Here is an 18,172-nt window from a genome sequence, read left to right on the forward strand (position 1 = left end):
AATAAATAAAAATATAATAAAACACAGATGATGATAATATGTGGTTTTTCTAAGTCACTAGGGGCCAGCAGGGATCCTTAGATATGATTTAATGGCCCCATTTTTATTTGAATGTGACACCACTGCCCTTGACCACTCGATAAGATGAGTTCAGATCTTTCATAATAATAAAACCATACAGCACCAGCATTATTATACTCATTTTACAAATGAGGAAACTGTTAGGTGATGAAATTTGCCCCAAGGTCACACAGCCAGGAAAACACCAGTATATAAACCTAAGTCCAAGTCAGAGTTATTCTCTATGTATGTAATTATCCTTCCATGTATCAATATTTCCACTTTACATAAGGAAACAGCAGCAAAATTAAGTAATTCATGTAGACTACTTTGTTGGTAAGACTTTTAACAATGGACATAAGCTCCTCTACCACATATTCTATATCTCCTGTACTTGAGGCTTTTTAGCTTTGGCAATAGTGTGCCTTGACAGATGAGTCTGTTTAACATACAAACTTTTCTTTTAAAATATTAGTGTAGTAAGAAACAGTGAATACGAGGAATTCAGAGAAACACAGGAAGACATATGAACTGATGCAGAGTGAAGGTAGCAGAACCAACAACACAATGACAGCAACAATGTAAACAGAAAGAATAACAAGATAAAACTGAATGTTTTATCATTTATAAGGACAAAGCTTAGCCCTCAAGAAGAGATGAGAGAATCCACCTCCCTCCCTTCTTTACAGAGGTAACAGATTATGGATATGGAATGTATGTATTGTAAGGTATGTAGATGTGTGGGCTACATAGAATTCCTTTTAAGATACTCCTCAGAAAGCAGATATTATATTGAAATTCAAAGGTATACTCTCTGGGGCCACCCTTCTAAAACTGTAGCTCATGAGCCCCCACCAGTGTGCTTCCTATTTAGAGTTAGCCAGTAGACACAATTAGCTCTTAGCAAAGGCATTGACTAAGATATTACATTAAGAATTAAAACATTTCAATCATAAACTCTATTACAAAAACACAGCATCTGTGGAAAGAATGTGTTTGAATTTAGAATGCCATAGAAGGGAAGCATATTCATAGGGGAACATGCATAGTCAAGGTAATTCACAACTCCAGAAATTTAGGGTCTTGGTGTCTTTACTCATGAGGGTTTCTCTGTACCCTAACTCTTGATTATCAAGGATAATTCTCTTGAGTCCATATCTAGTTCTCTCTTTTGTAGTTAGAAGTGCTGATACTGGAAACAACTTCTGTCTTTGACTTCTAGAAACTACATTCTGTCCTTGCTTCTCTGAAACCATGTCTATCTGAAGTATGAGTCAGTGTTTCTATAATCATGCCTTGAATTCCCTCAACCTGATTTTGCAAACTGCAAAGTCCCTGTGGGGAAGGCAGCTGTGCTGCTAGACAAAGTGGCTGAAGAGAAGAAGGGCAGTGATGAGAAATGCCCTCCTTTTCCCCCTTCAGGGATCTCCTCCAAAAGCTACTCCTGGCCAGTCTAACTCCAAATGATGACTTTTGATGGTTTCCTGCCTTACCTAGTTAAAGCCCCAAGGGTTCAGCCATTTTTTTTCTTATTCAATGGTCAGGTTTTAATCTAATTCCTCAGAGAAAAATGTTGACTGTGTTTTAACACCTTGTCATCTGTGATTGTATTCTACACTGGGAAAGAAAGAGTTGGGACCACATCTGTCTCCTTACAGTTACTATTTTTTTCCCCTTAAAGGCAAATTATAATCTTTGTTATAAGAGAAGTCTTACTAGATTGCAGGGGAAGAAGTACATTTGGAAATAAGTGCTATATAAAAGCAAAAGGCATCAAAAAGATTTTTTTAAATGTCCCAGACAACAACAAAAAATCTACTTTCTTTTCATAGCAGTGAAACAGGGCAGTATGTTGTATATATTGTTAGTCAGTCATTATATCAGATGGTTTTGATCAAAAATTTTCTTTTTTAAAAAAAGAAGTTTCGATCCCAAGATAGAGGACAGTTTTTGCCCTCCAGAAATGACTGTGATATAAAGACAAGAGGCATCAATAAAACACATTTTTAAATTAAAAAAGAAAATAAGAAATATAGCTTTATTAACTACAAAGTATTAAAATATGTTTTGGGCTATATTGGAGAAAACTTAGTCACAGACAATTAGATGAATTATCATATATTAACAATAATAATCCAAAGGAATAACTATCTTGCATTATGAACTTAGCTTTGTTTCTAACAATAAATCATACATAGGATAGTCAAGCAGAGAAGACATCTTTAGAAAAGTAAAGGCTCAACAGAATGAATAAATGAATGAAAAAATTATTTATTAAGATTTTACTATGCACTATGCACTTTGCAAGATGCTGGAAATAAAAATGCATAAACAAAGACAGTTTCTCCCTTAAAAGAGCTTACATACTGATGGGGAAAATCTACACACAAAGGGGAGTGGTAGCACTTTAGTTACAAAGTTACAAAGATGGTGAGTGGCATCACACATTCCACCTAGGAACAAAGATTTGTTCAAGTTTCAGAGAGAGAGAGAGAGAGAGGGAGAGAAAGAGAGAGAGAGAAAGAGAAAATGCACAATCTTCAATACTGGTTGTAGAAAGCACATTGGTCTGGGAATTAGGACATCTAATTCTACTATCAATTCTGTCACTGCTCACTTGTATGACCTTGAGAAAATGAATGTACCTCCCTCAGCATGGTGATGGGAGTTGGACTAGACACCTCTAGAATTTCTTCTAGCTCTATCATTCTAGAAAAGCTAGGAAATTTTTTTGATTAAGAGAAAATTCATGGTAGCTGTCTCTTTCTTCTGCTGCCATTATTTTACTTAGACCCACATCTCTTCTGAGATCTCTCAATAGCACCCAATAAATCAAAAGATTTAACAAAAAATCTACCTGAGTACTATGTAGAGTCCATGTTCCCCTCATGTTCCTCCTTCTCCTTTTGCATATTTATATTATTAATTATTATGAAGAGGAAAAAGAAAGAAGGAAGGAAGAAGAGAAGAGAAGGAGCTGAAGGAGAAGGAAACAATAACCTCTAGAAATACATTTGAAATAAGCAGACATGACTTCACTATGAAAGACTGGTGACATGCATATACTGGATTTGTCAAATATAACTGAACATGGCTTGCCTTAGGATAGAGCATATGACACAACTAAGATCCAAGGATGGAGTAAAAAAGCTCTCCCTGAATGACATCTGCATGAATTCAATATGTCAACTTGGCCAAAAATATGTCAACAAAGAAACATTGAACAAACAATTGTGTCAAGTGGTGTTTGTGGAAACGGAAAGGTTTGAAAAGGATAATTTGGGACAAGTTCATTGCCACCAGAAATTGTCCTTAAGGATTTAGTAAACATGGAGATGGAATAGGTAGGGAATAGGTAGAAACTTTATGACACATTACTGAAGGCTGTAAAAATATAGCACCAACTGAATATCTAATAACATCTAATATCTTGTTTTGTGGACAAAAAGGGGACACTATACTATAAATGCAAATCTCAAAATATCCTGGATAACTCAACCAAAAGACTATTGGAAAAGGACTATTATTTGACTGAGCTATTGCCCACAATTATCCAGATATAATATTCACTCATGAAAACTTATAAACAATGTTTTTAATGTATTGGGCCATACTAAATACTCTGCCCATATGTGTAAAACAAAAAACTTTGGACATAGAGATACTTAGCAGAGAAAACAAAAATGTTTTGGAAACATAAAGTGCACATCATCCTAGCGATTCTGTCTGCAACTGAAATTAAACTGAGGACATTTTTAGTGAGACTACAGAGGATGGAGTTATATCTTAATATTTATTCAACTCCAAAAAGCAATTATTTCACCCCCCTCTCCGACAGTCCACAGAACATCAAATATAAAATAATATGGGATAGTGACTTATCCCAGGTTCATTTCTATCTTAATCCCATTAAAAGAAAACTAAGGAGACAATAAAAATAACTGTCACTTCTAAAACATGATGAGACAAAAACTATGGAACCTATCAATATAGTTACCTTCTAGCTACTCTTAAATAGTGAGAAAATGTACCTTCCCTCTTTATAGAGGTGGGAGTGGGATGACATGGGAAAAAGCAGGGAACTATGAATGTGGAACTTTGCCTATGCTGTCAGATTCAGTTGATGTTTTGTTTAGTTTTGCTAAACTTTCTCACCTTCCTCTTTCTTTTTAATTCATTGGCGGGGGGGGAAGAGGATGGCATGCTGAGGAGATGGAGGAGAAGGATGTATTTGAAAGTGAAGAACAAAAATAAAAGTAATATATATTTTTTTGCTTTGAAATTGTCTATTGCAGAAGATGGTGGAGTAGAAAGACACACATACACTACTTCTTCCCCCACAGCCCGTAAAATACCTGTAAAGAAAGATTCTCAACAAATTCTAGAGCAGCAGAAGCCACAGAACAATAGAGCAGAGGAGATTTCCAGCCCAGGGTGACCTGAAAGGCCAATGGGAAATGTCTGTTGAACTGGACATGGAGAGGAGCCCAGCCCAGCCTTGGCTGTGCAGCACGGGAGCTGGGAGGAGGATGCGAGCAGGCCTCAGGGGCAGAATCCCCAGTGGACTAGCAGAATTCCCAGATCCCTCAACCCACAGGCGCCAAAGGTCAGTGAGAGGGTTTTTTCAGCTGGCCAAGAAGGGAGAAGGGCCTTCCCATAGCTTCCAGGCAGCAGAGGCCAGGCAGGCTGCAGCAGCCCCCACAGCAGCCCTTATAGCAGCCTGCATCCATTGTTGGATTGTAAAACCTCTGGGGGTACTGAGCAGCTGATTTTTACCTTGGCCCTGTCCTCACCTAATGCTGCTGGGGGATCTGAGCAGCTGATCTTTATCTCATACTGAATGGTGGCCCTGCTCCCGCAGCTTATCTGAATCTCAACTCCCAGTGCTGGTTTGGTGGAACTGGAGGCCAGATGGCTGTGGAGAGGAAACTCTACTACTCAGATTCAGGGCACAAAAATTTCTTGTTGCTCCCAGATCAGTGTACACACTTGATTGTGCTGCCTTGGAGGAACCGAGATCTTACAGATACCCAGAGTATACCCTACTCTTGACAAAGGACCCAAAAGTCAAGTAACTGGTTGGGAAAATGCCCAAAAAGAGGAAAAAATAAGACTATAGAAGGTTACTTGGTGAACAGATATCTTCTCCCATACTTTCGGGTGAGGAGGAACAATACTTACCATCAGGGAAAGACGTAAAAGTCAAGGCTTCTATATCCCAAACATCCAAAATAAATATTCAATGGTCTCAGGCCATGGAAGAGCTCAAAAAGGATTTTGAAAATCAAGTAAGAGAGGTGGAGGAAAAATTAGGAAGAGAAATGAGAGAGATACAAGAAAATCATGAAAAGTGAGTCAACAACTTGCTAAAGAAGACCCAAAAAAATGTTGAAGAAAATTACACCTTTAAAAGTAGGCTAACTCAATTGGCAAAAGAGGTTCAAAAAGCCAATGAGGAGAAGGCTTTAAAAAGCAGAATTAGCCAAATGGAAAAGGAGGTTCAAAAGCTCACTGAAGAAAATAGTTATTTAAAAATTAGAATGGAATAGATGGAGGCTAATGACTTTATGAGAAACCAAAAAATCACAAAACAAAACCAAAAGAATGAAAAAATGGAAGATAATGTGAAATATCTCATTGGAAAAACAAATGACCTGGAAAATAGATCCAAGAGAGACAAGTTAAAAATTGTGGGACTACCTGAAAGTCACTGACCAAAAAAAGAGCCTAGACATCATCTTTCATGAAATTATCAAGGAAAACTGCCCTGATATGCTAGAACCAGGGGACAAAGTAAATATTGAAAGAATCCACTGATCACTTCCTGAAAGAAATCCAAAAAGAGAAACTCCTAGGAACATTGTAGAAAACCTGCAGAGTTACCAGGTCAAGGAGAAAATATTGCAAGTAGCTAGAAAGAAACAATTCAAGTACTGTGGAAATATAATCAGGATAACACAAGATCTAGCAGTTTCTATATTAAGGGATCAAAGGGCGTGGAATATGATATTCCAGAGGTCAAAGGAACTAGGACTAAAACCAAGAATCACCTACCCAGCAAAACTGAGTATAATACTTCAGGGGAAAAAATGGTCTTTCCATGAAATAGAGGACTTTCAAGCATTCTTGATGAAAAGACCAGAGCTGAATAGAAAATCTGACTTTCAAACATAAGAATAAAGAGAAGCATGAAAAGGTAAACAAGAAAGAGAAATCATAAGGGACTTACTAAAGTTGAACTGTTTACATTCCTACATGGAAAGACAATATTTGTAACTCTTGAAACTTTTCAGTATCTGGGTAGTTGGTGGGATTACACACACACACATACATACACACACACACACACACACATATATATATATATATATAAAGAGAGAGAGCACAGGGTGAGTTGAATAGGATGGGATCATATCTAAAAATATGAAATTAAGGGGTGAGAGTAATATATTGGGAGGATAAAGGGAGAAATGGAATGGGGCAAATTAACTCTCATAAAAGAGGCAAGAAAAAGACTTTTCAATGGAGAGAAAAAGGGGGGAGGTGAGAGAGAAAACATGAAGCTTACTCTCATCACATTTGACTCAAGGAAGGAATAAAATGCACACTCATTTTGGTATGAAAATCTATCTTACAATACAGAAAAGTGGGGGAGAAGGGGATAAGCAGGGTGAAGGGGATGATGGAAGGGAGGGCAATGGGAGGAGGGAGCAACTAGAAGTCAACACTCTTGGGGAGGGACAAGGTCAAAAGAGAAAATAGAAAAAAATGGGGGGCAGGATAGGATGGAGGGAAATATAGTTAATCTTACACAACATGACTATTATGGAAGTCATTTGCAAAACTACACATATAAGGCCTATATTGAATTGCTTGCCTTCCCAATGGGGATGGGTGGGGAGGGAGGAAGGAAGAGAAGTTGGAACTCAAAGTTTTAAGAACTGTTGAGTATTGTTCTTGCATACAACTAGGAAATAAGAAATAGAACAGAGAAGGAGCAAGGGGAAAAATTGTCTATTGCACACACATGTTCATTACCATAGTGGATTATTAAAATTTGTTACAATCTGTTAGAGTGTTGGCTTATCTGGTGGTGTGTGGCTTCTAGTCTTGCAACTCCACAATAGAGGAAGACCCCAAGGTCAATGGAAAGACAAATGTCAGGCAGAAGCAAGTTGTAGTATATAATAAGAACTGCAATGGAGGAGTACAATAGTAAGATCTTTCCCATTTATTAATAGATCCATGTGACCTGCTTAAATCATATAGAAGCCTAAGTCACATATGGTGGGAGGAGCTTGCTGAATGGGTGGACCAGGAAGGGTGGAACAGAACCAGGAGGAAGTTAGTGAGAGCAGTTAGAGCAGAATGAGGAAAAGAAATAGGCAAGCAGGCACAGCTAGGGTTGTGAGTGTTTGTTTGTGGGAAGGCCCTGGAAGGGGAGCTGAAGGCTTGGAAATGGCTTTGTCCCCTGCAGTGCTAATGTCTACTGACTTCTTGGTTATAATAACTTTCTGGTGTCTGAATAAATGTTTTGTTTCTATCTTCTACGTGGAGAGTCTGTGGTGTTTCAGGATTCAGAATTACACTGGCATATTCATAGATGTTGTAGGCGCTGTGAATATCACATTGGTGCTACAAGGAGTTATGTAAAAGATGGCATCCAATAAATGAATCATAGAAAAAAGGTGGTCTGGTTCCGTAGAAAGAATAAGCAATAAACAAGGAAAGCCTACAATCTCTGCTCGTGTCTTTGAATGTCAAGAGAGTTTGAGAAATGCCCGTGGCATGGGGTGGACCCCAGGCAGTGAACTTATAAAAAAAATACACTTGCAGCACAGGGTAAGCATAAGTAAGAATGACCAAATGAATGAAGTCATAGATGCTTTAGAGAACTTAGGATATTCACATTGATTTTATCCTGAAAGATGGTCTCAGTTTCATTAGGAAAATTGGTTTCTTCTGTAGTCTGGAATTGTTTCTTACATTGCAAAACTGCTAAAATTCCCTCCTCTTCAGTCATTTTTCATGTAGCTGTCAAAGCAATCTCTCTAAGTCACAGTTTTGACCCACAGCTATTTCTAAAGTCAAAGTATGAGAATAGAGCCACTCTCATGTAAAGTTCTGAAGTGTAACCTTGATGCCAGTTGGTAAAGCAATTGCAGAATCCTAAAGAAAATTCTAGGATTTTTAGGTGGCTGAGTGGATAAAGCTTCTTCATCTTTGTGAGTTCAAATTCCACCTCAGACACTTACTAGTTATATGACCCTGGGCAAATCACTTAACCTTGTTTGCCTCAGTTTCCTCATCTGTAAAACAAGCTGGAGAAGGAAATGGCAAACCACTTGAGTATCCTTGCCAAGAAACCCCAGATAGGGTCTGGAAGAGTTGGACACAACTGAAATGACTGAAGAATTTACAAAAAAAAGATTCTAAGAGGTCTGTCAGATAAGTATGGCTTTCTCTCTCCTTCTGTGTAAATCTCAGATTACAATCCTCCCTCAAGGCACTACAGATTCTGCCAACATGAGATTTGTATTCATTAGGATTCTGTGGGTGCAGTCAGAGGAATCTACATCCCACATGCCTTAGTGCTAGCTTGCTCCGCTACTACAAACACTTAATCTAAGTGACATCAGACATCAAAATATCTCAGGTAACTGAAATTCTGGAGAAGCCAAAAATGAAGTTGGGGTAAATTTGGCTTTGTCCGTCGTTTTTTTTTTTGTTTTGTTTTTTTACAAATAGTAGAGTAGCTTTTGTGGTGTTGCTTTTTTTTTTTTTTTTCATAATTCAGAAACGGAAAGGTTTTGACTTTACTTCTTGGCTGCTCTCTCTGTCACCATTAAACCTAAGTTGTGACTATGTTATTTTATTTTTAGCCAAATTGCTACCGTTTCCAACATGTACTTCTTTATCTCATTTAATCATGGATTATCTTTCCACTTAATTAAACTTGCTTCTCAAACTGAAACCCTGCATTTAAGAGAAAAATGCAGATGTCATGTAGAATGATTTTACTACTCTATTATATCAATCACGTAATTGCTCTTTGCCTCCAGATGGTTGAAGACCAAGCATTGTTTGGAACTCTGATCAAAATCTCTTGCTTGTCTGTTTCTAAATTCCTTCATTTTTGGAATGTGTGTGTGTGGGTTAATCATGTAAAAATCCCATCCCTGAGAACTACTGAGAAAATAACTTGCCATATGAAACTTGTTCAAGAAGTCTAAGCATCTTAGACAGTGTAGAAGTCTCTTTTTAAAATAAAAATTACCATAAACGTATTAAGATACATGTTTAAGATACATTAAAAAAATTCAAATCCTATTTAATCAAAACCACATTTTCCTAAATAACATTGACTACAAAGGGTTTCCTTGAGATTTAAAAAAATCTCTGAAATATGTGTGTGTATAGTATATGTATGTAGTATATATAAACACATGTATATATCCATATAGACACATGCACATATATAAAATACATACGTACCAAATTCTAATGATTCATCTTTAAAATGCTCCATAATGTCGAATTCTCAGCTAAAATCACTAATCAAAATGTTTTGCACACGGTGCTCATTTGCCTCTGGAGACTGGACCTTCAGGAATAATGAATTCCTTGCATTATCAGAGGCAGTAATAATACTATGAAAAGAATGGTGGAGGGATTTAGAAGACCTTGCTTCCAACGCTATTTAACTATTTATCTATGGGACATTGGACAAGTCACTTCATATCTGTAGTCCTCAGTTTCCTCATAACAAGGAGGAAAGGAATTAACATTTATTAACATATATGGTGCCTACTGTGTGTCAGGCACCATGATTGGTGCCTTTTACAAAGATCTCACAACAACCCTTTTGCTATTATTATTAACCCCATTTTATAAGGTCACAGAGCTAATAAATGTCTGAAGATAGATTTGAACTCAGGAATTCCTGACTCCAGTCCCAGAACTCCATTCACTGCGCCACCAGCTCCCTCTAAGAAATTTCTTTGAAGATCCTCCACATTCCCATGGTGTTTTAGGGTCAGGGAGACCTACTACTTGGGAGTATGAGCTGAACCACATGACCTTGATAAATGACACTGGAAAAACTTCCTTTCTGAGGTAAAGAGGGTGAGAGGAGAATGTAATTCAATAAAAACTTAATGCATGTGCAAGGCACTATGGGTGTTAGGGATAAAAGATGGAGGAGGCAGTGGTCTATTCATTTGACAATGTCTCTAATGCTATTTTGTTTAAATGATGAAAGCATAGCTAGTTTGATGCTCAACTGGTTGAGAGAAAAAATAGTCAGTAATGGTTTGTGATAACCTAGGCAGCTGGGAGGGCAACGGATTCTAACACTGGGTCAGGAAGACTCAAGTTGAAATTTGACCCTAGACACTCATTAGCTGTGTGACTCTGGGCACTTCAACTCTGTCTTGTTTGTTAACTGTAAAATAGAGATAATTTAATAAGCATCTACCTCCCTGTTGTTTTGTTTTGTTTTGTTTTGTCAGGATCAAATGAGATATTTATAAAGTGATTACAACAGTGTCTGGCACATAGTTAGTACTTTAATAAGTACTTATTCTATCCATCCAACTTGGAAGGAGGTGTCCAGGGGAGTGCTCCAGGGATCTGTACTTCCTTTAATTTTTTTTATCAGTGACTTGGATAGAAAGCAGATCTGACATGAGTATCAAATTTGCAGATGACAAAGAGAAGTGGAGAAAGTTTCATGTTAACAGGGGTAGCTAACACACTGGATGACATAGACAAGATTCAAAAAGATCTTGACAGGCCAAAATCTTGGGCCATATCCAATAAGATGAAATGTAGCAGTTTTATATTTGGGTTTTTAAAAAAGGAAATTTAGTACAAGATGAGGTAAACTTGGCTAGGCAGCCATTTGAAACTAGTCTTGGAATGTCAGTGAACTACAGGTCATAAGGTTTAACAGCATGATGGCCAAGAAGTCCAATGTGATCTTAGACTGGGTTGACAGGTACAGTGATCAGAACTTCATAGGCAATGGACTTGTCATACTCTTTCCTCATTAGACCTTATATGAAGTGTTCAGTTGTAGGTGTTGCGTTTCAGAGAGGACACTTATAAGCTGGAAAGTTTTTAATTAGGATAATGGAGGACCTTGAAGTCATGTGGAGATGAGTTGAAGAAACTGGGGATTCTAAATCTAGAGAAGACCCTGGAAAGTGATGTCTTCAAGTATTTAAAAGGATGCCACATGGACAGGAGAACAGACTTGTCTTGCTTGACTTTGGATGGCAGAAACAGGATCAAGGGAAGAAAGATATGAAGAAGCAAGTGTCAGTTTGATATTGGGAAGAATGTCCTAGAAAGAAAGGCTACCCAAAGTGGAAGGAGGTTTATAAGCCAAAACCAGATCACTCGTCAGGTAGGTGGTACCTGGCTTTCTTGTTCAGGTGCAAGTTTATTCTCTTATACTTAGGATCATAAAATCACAAATTTAATGTTGGAAGGGGTTTCAGAGACTATTTCACCCAATCTCAGTTTACAAATGAGGAAACTAAGGTCCAAAGGAACTTATATGCAAGGTTGGAGGTAGAAGTTTTATCCCAGAGCCGGTGCTCCTTCCACAACGAACACTGAATTACTATGACTTGGTCTCTGTCCAAAAGGAGTCTCAAATTAAATTGAAAATAGTCTAATAGGATAAGATGGGTACACATATGCAAAAAAACAAAAACAACCAAACCCCTACCCTCTACTACAAATGAGAATAAAGTACATAAAAGAGATTTTTTTTAACAGTAAAAGAAGTTTGAGAAAAACAGACTATTTTCAACTGTTTTTTTCTCCCTGATTGAAGTTGGTGAAGGAAGGAGAAATAGAAATGAGGGTAAGAATGGCCATTGCTGGTCTTCACAGGTGATCGGAAACACAAAGACAGTCCAACTGGTCAACTTTCAACCACCTTCACCTTGGACATTTATCCTGGCTATAATGTGGCAGGAAACATTTCTAAATAAATGACTGAAAGCAGCATGGCTATGTCAGTGACCAAAACACCAACAATTTCCATCTGAGCAATGTTTTGGGGGGTTTTTCCACTCACTCTAAAACGGCAGAAGTGCACACTAATCACACAGAAATCAAAGTATCTGAGGTCATAGAACAAGATGACAAATGAGATGTAGAAGGTCTAAAAGTCAAAGCAAAGATTTTTAAAAGTTGGCAGGCTTCATATTTTGTTAAAGGTCAAAATAAGAGTCAGCCTCTCATCATAAAGGCAGATTACATTTTGCTTTAAGCAGGTGACTTGACAAGGTTCAGACTTTGTGGAAAGTGGACAAGTTGCCAACTTTTCCTGACTCTAAATTCTTCTTTCAGCTTTCTGAATATTTTTATTAGTTTATTTTATTAGTTCAGCAAAACTAATTAAAGTTAGTTTAATTAGTTTTATTAGTTCCCATCTGACCCTAAAGAGTACATATGCATGCTTTCTCCTCTAAGAAATGACTTACTTCATTCTGATTGAACTTGTAATAAAAACTCAAAACCAGTTTATTCAAGGAAGTAGATTTATCTAAAATACATGACAAGAGTCTATGACAACCATTCTTTAAGACAGTCCTAGTAATGGGATACAAGGATAGCATGAATTCCATTTGTATAACTGTTTATTTTGCATGAGTCATTTGTACACATAGCTTACTTCCTGTTCTAAATTGTCATCTCTACGAGTCTGACCTTTGTATCTTCCTCAGTGTCTACCACCATGCCTTAGTAAGTGTGTTAGCTGAGTCATTTATGAACCTTACCTTTCATCAGCAGATTCATTCTCTTGAATTCTCCATGTCTCCTCTTTGCAAATCTCCCACCAGAAATATTAACATATAGCAAAATTGATTGGCCTGGGTTTTCTTTCTTATTGCTTTACCAGAGCTAGATGAAGCCATTTTGCTACTAGAGCAGACACTCTGAAGCTTCTCATATAATGGATCTGTCAACATGGCAATGCTATCCACCAACACAGATGGAAACCATTTCATAACTTGGCATCTAAGACTTAGGGAGTTAACTTAGGGAGTTAAAGAGGTTAAATAAGTGACCTGAAGTCATCAGGCTAATTGTGAGACACAGGATTTGAACCCTAGGCTTCTTGATTCCAGGTCCAGCACCCTACTCATTCTGCATTGAGCAACAAACAACAAAAAGTAGGCATAATTTCAATTACAATGATAATTAGTCACTTAGTGTGGCAATGTAGGTTTAACTCTAAATGCTTATGTAAAGAGCCTAGAATGATGAAGCTACGCTACTGATCCTCTCTCTGTATCTCTCTCTAGACCAACTCTCTGATTTAGGTCTAGTGTCTGCTAACTAAAATGACAGTTAAATGATAAAAGATGGCCAATGGAAAAAGCAAGAATCCTGGATAACCTGCCCCTGGTACAATCAATGATGGACATATAGTCCTGCATGAGACACATTTGCCAGGCCAGATGCATCATCAAGCATTTCTGGAAGTCCTTGACTTATACTTAGAAGGAGCTGCTTAGTTATAAATGTTTATCTGCTGGGGATGGAAGCTCAATTCCATGTGGACAGTCTCGGGCGGGTAAAGGTGGGAACTTCTAAATCTTAGAGTTCTCATGAGGCCCCCCATAAAACACCAGGGAATCGAGGAGTGAGACCGAGCAATCTCGTGTATTTCCGCCTCTTCCCGTGAGAAACTTGATGGGAGGAGCATCCCCCTCGAGACTGTCCCGGATCTGGGCACACCTATTGTTATCTAACAGGCATGGTATTCAGGTGCAAACTATGCGGCAGGAGAGCTTAAGTAGGGTCAGGAAAGCCTGAAGGCTCTCTTAGCTCGGGAGGGGCCCTTACAGGACAGAGGGCTCCATTTTCCCTCTCTTCGCTCTCCCCTCCCCCTCTCTCCCCACTTACACTTCTGCTTCCAATCTCTTATCGTAAGATCTTTGCCTCCTTGGGAGATTTTCTCTCTCCCTCCTAAGGAAGAATTCCCCCTGCACTTGTAACCAGGACCCTGAATAAAGCTTAACCCTTGTTCGACTCCGGAAAGTCTCTTCTCTCATACGTTTATCTGGTTTGGCCAGCCGAAGACCTGCAATAGAGGTAAGGTAAGACTCGGGTCGCCCTCAGGCCTCTAGGCCTGGCATTTATCAAACAGGGAAAACCTCAAACATTTGTGGTGGATGGGAGGAAACACCCACTCAATATGTGGGGCAAGAATGAATTTTCCTGGGGTGGAGGGTGGGGGAAGCATGAGAATATCCATTAACCTACACCAGGGATGGGGAACCTGAGGCCTCAAGGTCACATGTGGCTTTCGAGATCCTTGGGTGTGGCTTTTTGACTGAGTCCAAGTTTTACAGAACAAATCCTTTTATTAAGGGGATTTGCTCTGTGAAGTTTGGATTCAGTCAAAGGGCTACACTGGAGGACTAAAGAGCCATATCTGGCTCTGAGGCTGCAGGTTCCCCCACCTCTGACCTAGACCACTGAGACAAAAACAAGGGGAAAAAATGCACCAGCTGTTAATGGTTTTTTACTAGACAATTCATCCATTTAGTACTCAAAAGAAACCCTGGGGAATAAAAAGAAACCAAAGATGCTATTAAAGTGTCTCCAAACAAAGCCATATATAATTAATTTCAAACAAGTATGAGCTTTGAAAACTCAGGTACTTCAAGTTGATGAGTGAAAGGTGGGATAAATCTACCTCATACTTCCAAACTGATTCTCCCTAGGCTGGATTGGTGAGACTTGGGGATGATGATGCCTCCCTCCTCCCTGTTTTATAGGGAGATTGGGAGGATTAGGGTGTGAAGCACTCAGAACATTTAAAAGAGATGCAGCATAAATACAGACTTGTGTTATTGCTGTCATCAATTCCTTAAACCAGCCCATAATACTTAAAATACTGAATGGGCTTCAGGGCATAAATCATCTAGACCAAGAAAATAAGTGTGCTAATGGGGAAGACAGCCTACCAGTTGCCATTTTCCTCAGTTTTCTACCTTCACACAAATCCTCTTCAGATGCCTTGTCATAGGATGAACTTATAATGGGTTCTTGGAAGCTATCCCAGAAGAACACAAGTTCTGACTGGGTCTTAATAAGGAAGAAAGGCTGTGAGTATAGGCTAGGTGGTGGACATGTCATCCAAGCTAAATTTTTAAAGGTTTATCACCAGAGATTGGTCACCAGGAAGTTAACTTCCTCAACCATAGCAACTAATTTAGAAGGATTGGAATTTGCATTTGGAGTGAGAGGGCTCAAATCTCAACAAATCTCTTACCTCCTAGGAGGACTTCCTTCCTGGTCCCTTTAGTCTTCTGAGTCTACTCTTCACTAGATGTTTCTATCTGCTGTCTTGCAGGCATCTCACACTCACTATTTCAAAGCCCCTTTCCTTCTCTTTGCTTTGTTTCTCTTATCTGTAACAGGGGGGAATTGAAGTAGATGGTCTCTAAAGTTCCTTCTAGCTTTAAATTTATGATCTTATATATTGAAGAGACAGAGTTCTGAAATCATTGGAGATGACATGGGTTCAAATCTCACTCTATCACTTATTACCTTGTGACCATGGGCAAATCACTTTAGGGACTGAAATTTTCTATCACAGCAAGGGAACCACAGATACAGAGAGGTCAATCTTATCATACCAGAAGTAAGTTACTGAGCATCAAGAACAACTCCATTAGTGACTTCTCTGCAATCTGGCTTCTGCCTTCATGACTAAAATTGCTCTCTCCACAGTTACCAATGAGTTTATAATTGTCAAATCTAATGGATTTTTCTCAATGCTCCTTCTAGGCTTCTAGACAACTTCTGAGACTATTGACCATCTTCTTTTGGATACTTTCTTCTAAGTTTTGCTCTCTCTTGTTTCTCTTCCTACATGTCTAGCTATTCTTAAGTTCTGTTTTCTGATTCATAATCATGTCACACTGTGTTCTGTACTAGGGCCTCTTCTCTTCTCTCTTTACAATCTATCATTTGGTAATCTCATAAGCTCCAATGGATTCAATGATCATTTCTATTTAAATGATATCCTCCCCTGAGATGTATACAGACTAGTTTTTCTCCTGAGTTTCAGTCCTCCATAATGAACTGCCTATTCTGTCTGGCTGTCCTGTAGGCATATCAAATTCACGTTTGCCAAGGACCCCAGTTTCTGGGATAAGAACTCACCGTTTGACAAAAATTGCTGGGAAAACTGGATAACAGCATGCGGAAACTAGGCGTAGACCAATGCCTGACATCGTACACAAGAATAAAGTTCAAATGAATACATGATCTAGGTATAAAGACTGATACTATAAACAAATTAGTGGAGCAACGAATAGTGTATTTATCAGATTTATGGAGAAGGGAAGAATTTTTGACTAAATAAGAGATAGAAAACATTATGAAGTGCAAAATGGATAATTTTGATTACATTAAACTGAAAAGTTTTTGCACAAACAAACCAATACAACCAAGATTAGGAGGGAAGCAGAGAACTGGGAAAGAATTTTTGCAACTAGTGTTTGTGATAATGGCTTCATTTCTAAAATACATAGATAACTGAGTCAAATGTACAAGAATATAAGTCATTCCCCAATTGATAAATGGTCAAAGGATATGAACAAGAAGCTTCAGAGGAAGAAATCAGAGCTACCTATAGTCATATGAAAAAATGCTCTAAATCACTATTGATTAGAGAGATGCAAATCAAAATAACTCTGAGACACCACATCATGCCTATCAGATTGGCTAACATGAAAAAACAGGACGATGACAAACATTGGAGAAGATGTGGGAGAGTTGGAACACTAATTCATTGTTGGTGGAACTGTGAGCTGGTCCAGCCATTCTGGAGAGCAATTTGGAATTATGCCCAAAGGGCTACAAAAATGTGCATACCCTTTGACCCAGCAATACTGCTTCTAGGACTGTGTCCCCAAGAGATCACAAAAATGGGAAAGGGTCCCACATGTATAAAAATATTTATAGCAGCACTCTTTGTGGTGGCCAAAAACTGGAAATCAAGAGGATGCCCATCAGTTGGGGAATGGCTGAATAAATTGTGGTATATGAATGTAATGGAATACTACTGCATCACAGCAACAACCACAGTTGTGTGAGGATTCTTTCTGGTAGACTGAAAGGACTTAAAAAATTCCCAATGGTCTCTTAAGGCAAAATGCCTTCCACATCCAGAGAAAGAACTATGGAATTCAATCACAGAATGTAGCAGATCATTTTCTTTTGCATTATGTTTTGGTTTGTTTTATGATTTTTTCCATTCATTTTAACTCTTCTATGCAACATGACTAAGGTGAAAATGTATTTAATTGGAATGTATGTGCAGAACCTATGTAAAATTGTGTGCCAACTTGGGGAAGGAGGGGGAAAATATCTAAGTTATATGGAAGTGCTTGTAGAACACTGAAAACAAATAAAATAATAATAAAAAAAGATTAAAAAATTCACAATTTTCAGAAGAGAACATATTATTTTTTGCCTCATCCCTGTTCTGAACTTCTCTTTCATTGTTAAGGGCACCATCATCTTTCTAGCAGCCCAGGTTAACACCCTTCAGGTCCTTCTCAATTCCTTACTATCACACACTCCTATCCAATTAGTAGCCAGATCTAGCTTTCCTCTCCATATCATCTCTTGGATATGTCCTCTTCTCTCCATTCACAGAGCCACCACCCTAATTTAAGCCCTCATCACCACTCGGTTGACTATTCCAACAGCCTGATAACAGATTATCAATAGTACTGTTTCTCTTGCCCTCACAGCTTGATTTAGTTATTTTTTTTCTTTTTCTCATTAAAAGGGCCATTCCCTGACTACTTCTTAAAGAGACCTATTCACTGAATGAGCATTACCTCACTCTAAGTAAGTACCTGAAAAGGCCTTAGACTAAAAGGCCAAGGTTACCCATTGTATCCTGGGCCATCTCCAGTCATCCTGATGAATATCTGGTCATTGGATCCAGATTGTCCAGAGGAGAAAGTGAGGCTGGTGACCTTGCATAGCCCTTCCTCACTCAAAACAAAGTCAAGTGCAAGTCATGTCATCAATTCTCTAATGTCATGAAGGACAAACACAA

This window comes from Notamacropus eugenii, chromosome 5 (assembly GCF_028372415.1).
Source record: "Notamacropus eugenii isolate mMacEug1 chromosome 5, mMacEug1.pri_v2, whole genome shotgun sequence".
Taxonomy (NCBI): Eukaryota; Metazoa; Chordata; class Mammalia; order Diprotodontia; family Macropodidae; genus Notamacropus; species Notamacropus eugenii.